The sequence below is a fragment of the Spermophilus citellus genome, assembly GCF_964194105.1.
Source record: "Spermophilus citellus genome assembly, chromosome: 5".
NCBI classification, from domain to species: domain Eukaryota; kingdom Metazoa; phylum Chordata; class Mammalia; order Rodentia; family Sciuridae; genus Spermophilus; species Spermophilus citellus.
Window position 1 is genome coordinate 169,960,314 of NC_138186.1, and position 7,019 is coordinate 169,967,332.

The 7,019-nt window shown below is 45.4% G+C and overlaps 1 long non-coding RNA gene across 1 annotated transcript in view; it reads left to right on the top strand.

Moving 5' to 3' along the window:
• The window catches only part of LOC308649818, a 56,198-nt gene extending 49,406 nt beyond the window's left edge, over positions 1 to 6,792 (top strand). The window contains exons 2-5 of the long non-coding RNA XR_014022174.1: positions 574 to 707; positions 3,071 to 3,214; positions 5,178 to 6,631; positions 6,673 to 6,792. This is a non-coding gene — a long non-coding RNA (uncharacterized lncRNA). The remainder of the gene's footprint in view (positions 1 to 573; positions 708 to 3,070; positions 3,215 to 5,177; positions 6,632 to 6,672) is intronic.
• The last annotated feature ends 227 nt before the right edge of the window (positions 6,793 to 7,019 follow it).

A 7,019-nucleotide genomic window follows, 5' to 3' on the forward strand; every position in this document is an offset into this window, starting at 1 on the left:
TTAAATGCTCTAATGCTTGTAGGGCTTTTACAAAGTGTCCTACATGTAGTAATTACTTAAACTGTGGACTAAATCTGATAGAACTAGACAAGTCCTGGGATCCTAACTAATGGTAATGACTTTTAAAGTTATAAAATGTTTCATTAACTATGTATTCTTTTTCAGATCATTTTCATAATAATTCACTTTAAATAGCTATGTCATTATTTATATAGATTTATTTGTCAATTAATCTTTACTTATCTAAAATCATAAAACAATACCTTCTATTGCAAACTGATGCACTATGAAACATGTAAAATAAAAAGTGACAGTTCCTTTAAGTCTAATTCCCTGCCTTTTGCATAATTCAGATATTGCAGTGTGTCTCCTAGTGTGAATTTATCTTGAAATTTTGGGTGAACATAGACTGTATGGTTGTGTGTGTGTACAAATGTGTGCAAGCAGTTTGTGTGTGTGCACATGTGTGTTAATATGTGTCTCTGAAACTTCTGTTTTCCCCTAAGCAGTGTATCACAGGCATTCCTAAAAATAGAACATATGTAGCAATATTCAGGATTTTTATTTTATCAGTATTTACAAACAAGATGTCACGGCTTCCTCGGACTTCAGCCTTGCTGCCAGCAGAGGTCTTGTCCTGAGGACTTGGATCATCCCGGATGCTGAGCGCTTTGACAACGTCCAGGACAGGTGGAGCCTACTTAAAGGTAGAATTGCCTTATTCCTAGGACTACATAATTCAGTTTAAAGATATGTCTTAACCTTCCAGGACCAATCTAAAAAGCATGTTTTGTCCCTTAGGTTTGGGAAATCCGCTTTTCCTCTTATTTTGGCTGTGTTTGAGAGAGCTCTCACCTGTTGCAGATTTTTTTCCTTCATTTATAAGTCGGTTTTAAATGAGGCTGCTATATTACACATTCGAAATTGGTAGTGAAGAGAAATTTACATTGGTTTACAGCCAAACTTCCATGTTTACAAGGCACTGAAGTCAAAATTAGTAATGGCTGGGTAAGTACCAGAGAATTCTGATTGGAAATCAATTCCAAATTCTATATCTTAGAAGATCCCTTTCCACTCAAACCAACTTTATGATGAAAGAATTTAAAAGACTCAAACAGTTATTGATACAATTGACAGTGAAACCTAGGTTTCTTGGATGGTAAGGACAATGAGTGACCTGTGGTGACCTGGATGTCAACCACTGCACACTATGGGGGTGGGGGGAGGGATGGGGGTGTGTGGCTGTTCCCACTCAAGTTCAAGGGTTGGTATGAAATTTGCTCTTCACAGAGTCTTTGAGAGGGAGATCCCATGTCCCCATTTTTAGAGAATGTAATTGGTATGGTTAGTGCTGGATTTGAACTCAGGTCTAACCAACAGTAAAATATAAGGTCTTTTTGGAAACATCACTTTATGGGTGTGTAAAAAAGGTATTGCGGCAATATAATAAAATATTTTTTCTTTTATATTGTTGCCATGTCTCACTATCTTAAAAATTAACCACTTTCACGTTGTGGGGTGAAGTCTGGTACCCCTCCATTGTTCACGTGGTCTCCTCTGTAGCTAGAGAAGCTGCCATAGGCCAAAAACGAGCACGCAATGAGGAGACACTGAAAGTAGGAATTTAGATTCAAAAACAATACCTTCAGGAAACTGGAAAACAGTGTAGTGCCGTCCCGTGGACGGATGGGGAACACAGCGCCGTCAGTGCAACACACAGCTGACCGCTGGGCTGCGCCCAGGGTGGCCAGCTCTTGCTGCCTTCCGCGGGCTGCCCTTGGCCTCTCTAACTCTCCACTCCCTTAGCCCTCCCTCCCCTCCCTCCCACCTTTACTTGTAGACAGCAGCAAGATGAAAGGGAGGGCATCAGGTGCCTTCTTGCCACTTTAGGGACAAGCTGTCCTTCCCCCCTCGCTCCCAGTAATGGAGGAGGCTGTCTGTCCAGGCTGGTTCTCCCCTCCCTCCCAGCCCCACAGAACCTCTCCTCGGCTCTGCACATGTGTCCCTGGCTTCTGGCTGCAGCATTTGAACCTTTCACAGCAGCGTAGCCCCGGCACCACTGCGTCTGCCCTGCTCCTCCTCCAGACACCCAGCGCCCGCGCAGAGGGCCATCCCCTCACGGACAGAAGTCATGAGTCACAGGCTCCCTCCTTGGCTCCTTTATCCACCCGCTGCTGGTCATTGCTCATTTGGGGGCACTCCCTTCTGGGGCTGCCACCAGGTCCCTTCCTTCCAGTATCCTTCCTGAGTGTGCAAAGTGCCCGTGGCTCTGGAGTCCACCTGTGGTTCCATCTCACCTCTTTCTCCTCTGTCCCTCTCTCCCTCTCCACTGCCCTGACGGCCCTCCGAGTTCAGCCTCACTGAGAGCAAGACACGGGACAGCTCCACTTGGGGAACATCCTGCAGATTTCTGGGTCAGCGGGTCTCACATTGACCTATTTTCCTTTTCAGACAAGGCAGGGGAGTCCAGAGCCTCCGTTCTCCAGAGCCCAGTCAGTTTAATTCTTTACTATGTAGGATCCTGTTTCCTGTTTCCCTACTGGACCAGAGACGACCATCTCCTCTATTTGTTTTCCCACAAGATAGGAATGTTTAAACCATTTTGTGGTGAAAATGTAACTTACCTACCAAAAGCACACGGAAGAGAAATGTGGGCCGAGGAAAGGATCATAAAGGGACCATGCCCAGGAGCTGGACACGGCCTGAGGCTTGGGCTTGCAGTGCCTCCTACAGGCTCCTGTGTCGGAAGCTTGTCCCCAGTGCCAAAGTGTCCAGAGGTGGGCCCTTGGGAAGTGACTGGATCATGAAGGCTTTGACATCACAAGTGGATCAATCCACTGATGGATTAATCATTTGATTGCATTATTGGGAAGTGGTAAAAACTCAGGGGGAGCCAAGCTAGAAGGAGGAGTGAGTCACTGGGGCTATGTCCCGGAGGGGTGTATCTTGTCACTTAACCCACCCACCCTCCTTTTCTCCATCCCTGTCTCCTTCCCTCCCTCATCGCTTCTCTCTCTCTCTCTCTCTCTCTCTCTCTCTCTCTCTCTCTCTCTCTCTCTCTGCTTTCTAGGCACCATAAGATGTTCCCTGCCCTCCCTGCCATGATGTTCCACCTCACCAGAAGCTCAAAGCAATGGGGCCAAGAGACTATGGACTGAAACCTCTAAAACTCTGAGCCAAATTAAATCTTTTTTTCTTTAAGCTGTTTTCTCAGGTATTTTGTCACAGCAATGAAAGACTGACTAACATAGGTCCCCATGGCCCCTCTTTAGTCATTAAACATGTTATTTCCTTCTCTTATGTCATTTTCTTCATTCTAATGGTTTTTGTCTTGTGTTTTCTTAACTTTCTTGAGATGTTTGCTTAACTCCTTGACATTTTGTAGCCATTTTTTCCCTAATGTTTCTTTTTTATAGTTAGAAATGTATGTTTTTGCATAATTTTGCATCTCCTAAGCTTTGGAGTGCAGCATTTTCATTAACATTTAATTGGATATAAGTGTTTAATTTGCATTTTATATTTTTGAAACAAATGCATTAATAAGTTTTTTTTCTAAATTTATGTAAGTTGAGGGACTTTCTTGTTATCTTTTTGCTACTGATTTTTAACTTAATTATCTCACGATGAGAGCACAAACATTGTGTTATTTTCCTATGCATATTTGAGATTTGTTTTATGAGATCGGATATAGTCAGTTTTTGCAAATATTCTGCTTACGCTCGAACAGAAAACTCATTTTGTCATTGTTGAATCCAGCAATCTCTTTATATCCATTAGTTTGATTTGCTAATTGAGGTGTCCGGATCTATACTGTGCTGATGTTTGGGTCTACTTTTCCTATGGAATACTGAAAAGGGTAGTTAAGATCTCCCACTGTGGGTGTGAATCTGTCCCCGCCATCACCCTTTACCTACACAGGGACTCAGCCAAACCAATCTCACGGCTTCTGTTCATGCCCCAACATGCAGGTGCAGTGTGTGTGCATGCGTGTGTTTATTTATTTGGGGGCATAAGTCTAGTCAGGCTATTCTCAGCTAAACACTGAGTCCCCTCATTCCACAAAGATCTATTGAATGTCCGGGAGGTATCCGGTGCTTTCCTGAGCTTGGGGGAAATAATTGCAAACCAGAAAAATTATTTTTAAAATCTCACAGAAACTGCAGGCAGACAGACAATGGGCCATAGATAGAGAGCTAGAGAGAGGGACAGAGAGAGAGTGACGGTCTCCTCTGTCCATATCAGTTTTAGGACAGATTCTTTCACATGGTTTGTAAACATTTGTTCGACTTGCTCCCCGTTGACTTCCGCAGCCTTCTGTCTGACTCGGTATCACTAAAGCTTGCCGTCCTGCGTGTGCCCGTGGGCTGGCTCTGCCTGGCTGGCTTCCCGCCCGCTGGCATCCTGGTGAATGCCCACTCAATCCTCGCGTGTTAGCTTCGACCTTCTTCTGCTGAGGAAGCCTTCCGGACCCCTTGTCCCTGCAAGACTGTCCCCACGTGCCCACCAAGCTCTCAGCCCGGCAGCTGCTCGTCACCTGCTTCACCCGCACCCCTCACTGCTGTGCACTCCAGGCTTGTGCCTGCCTTTGTACTCTTAAAGCCAAGCCCACGGCCTTGTTCAGTAAAGGTTTCTTGGAAGTTTGTGAACGTCCCATCGCCAGGCATTATTGTTCAGTATGTGCTACTTGTGCTTAAGTCATGGAGTGACGCGCCTGTCTAATAAGGTATGGGTGCTGAGAGCATGCTGATGTTTTTGAGTTGTTCTGCTGACTTCTAGCTTAATCTCTGCTTTTTGAATTTCAATGAAAACGCTTTTCTCTTTCCACCAACAATTCACAGGAATGATCCCATCAAAATCTTCAAGTCAGTTTTATGGGTTACAAAAGGTATTTGGTGATGGGTACAGCTAAAGAATAAAATGAAGCAGAAGAATCTTTTGTCATTGTATTTTTAGAGCTTAGAGGTGTTAGCTGTTAATGACATTTAAATAACACTGTTTTGGATTTCACTGGGAAAACTAATGACATGCATCTAAAGAAATTCAAAGAATCAATGTGTAAAGGAGTGGATAATCAGCTTTTGTGCCACTTCTTCAATTATAGGTTTCTTGAAAGGTAACTAGAATTTTCTAAATTTCGGGAAATTTTCATGCTAAACGTTTCTTTTCTCTTCCTCTAGTTGGAGTGCTGCTTCTCCCGGATATGGGGACCTGCCTGGCCTCTGAAAATGCTTTGCCGCATCCAGGAGACAGCCTGAGCCAGTGGCAGGCCTGCTCTGGAACAGGCCTAGGCTGAGACCTGTCTGTCCTGCTCCGTGTTCTCTGCCACTCTGGAGAATCCCGCAGGAGCGAGCCTGGGCCTCCCGCACTGTCTGCCGTGTGGTGGGTGGTTGTGTTGGTCACAGCTTGCCGTGTGGGCCTTGGCCTTTCATAAGGCTTTTGTCTCACTATGGTAAAATTGATTACTATCTCAAAAAGTCCAACTTTGCAGTGAATTAACTTATTTTAGCTCTGGTAAGAAGTGGACAGAAATTAAAGTAGGCAGTGTCACTGTTTTGCTTTCGTACGGTTTGATGACGCACAGAACCAAGTCGACCCACTCCCGAGTCCTAACAAGTCCGCACACTGGTGACTCCCTGGTCCCACGAGTGTGATCTTCAGCACCTGGTGCGACGGGGTTAGAGGAGCAGCCAGCAGGCATCACGAGTCTGGATAAACTGTCTCCCGCTATTCAAGCCCTGACCATGAAACTGACTGCTAATTTGGGGAGATCATAGTTTTGTAATAAGAACAATATAAAGTTCAAAACAAACCCATTTTTTACTTATGCAGGTGTTGTTCAAGTGCAAAATCGACTTCAAGTTTAAGGTAAGTTGATCAAAACACCCGACAAGAGCCACTAAGAAGAAGAAAAGTTTATTCTGGGCTCACAGTTTCAGAGGCTCAGCCTTGGTCTGCTGACTTCATTGTCCTACGTGAAGCCAGACATGATGGCGGACGGACAGGCCCAGGAAAGCTGCTCAGTTCACGGCAGCCGCGGGATAGACCAGGGACTGTATAATCCCCAAAGGACAGCCCCCAGAATCTCACTTCCTCCAGCTACACCCCATCTTCCTAACGACCATTCAGTTAGTCCATTCAAATTATCAATCCACCAAATGGATTAATCCATTGATGAGGTTGATTTCATGATCTATTCATTTCAGTTCTGAACATTCCTGCACGAACGCATCCCTTTTGGGGGCATCTCTTGTCCAAACATCACGAGGAGGTGAGGTGGGAGAAGAGTCATGAGGACTGGTTGAAAGTCTGGTTAGACAGTGACAGTACCTGGCTTCGCTCTCCACCATCATGGAAGGTGGAAGAAGACTAGAGGTGTCCTCTGGAAGAGTGACCACAGGGAGTGCTGGACTGTCAGGAAGGTCTGTCAAAGGAGAGCACTCCCCCGCTCCCGAAAACCAGGATTCAGTAAGAATGACTCGGTGGAACGTGCACAGCCCAGGCCTCGCTCCTCACTCGACTTCAGAATGGGGAGTCACCAGGCTTGGGGCCTCTAACAGAGAATTTCCTTCAGTGGACAATCTGATCAGTCCCAGGGAAAAGACCCCAGATTGCTGACAGAGGAGGTCTCCAGGTGAGCAGACCCGTCGCTCACAACACAGGGCTACTGTTCAGCTTTGAGAGCCTATTGCCATTGTTTTTAAACCCCAAACTGGGTCCTTTTCCATCTTGGAATTGTGGAATCAGTAATGAGACCCAGTGCCAACTGAGCAGTGAGGGAGACTTTTATTTTTGGCCAAGAATAGGAGAAGTGGAAGGTAGACTACAAATCATTCTTCTCCACCGGGTACAGGTCAGGAGGTCATGGATATAGGGTAAAGAACTGAGGGGGTACTTAGACTAATAAAGGGAGGATGTGAATGGCTTTTCCAGAATGGAGAGCTTCTAGGGATTTGGGCTCCCCGGGTTCTTGCTGCTTTTATGGTTCTTTCAGGTCATTCTCATGACAATTGTCAACTGTC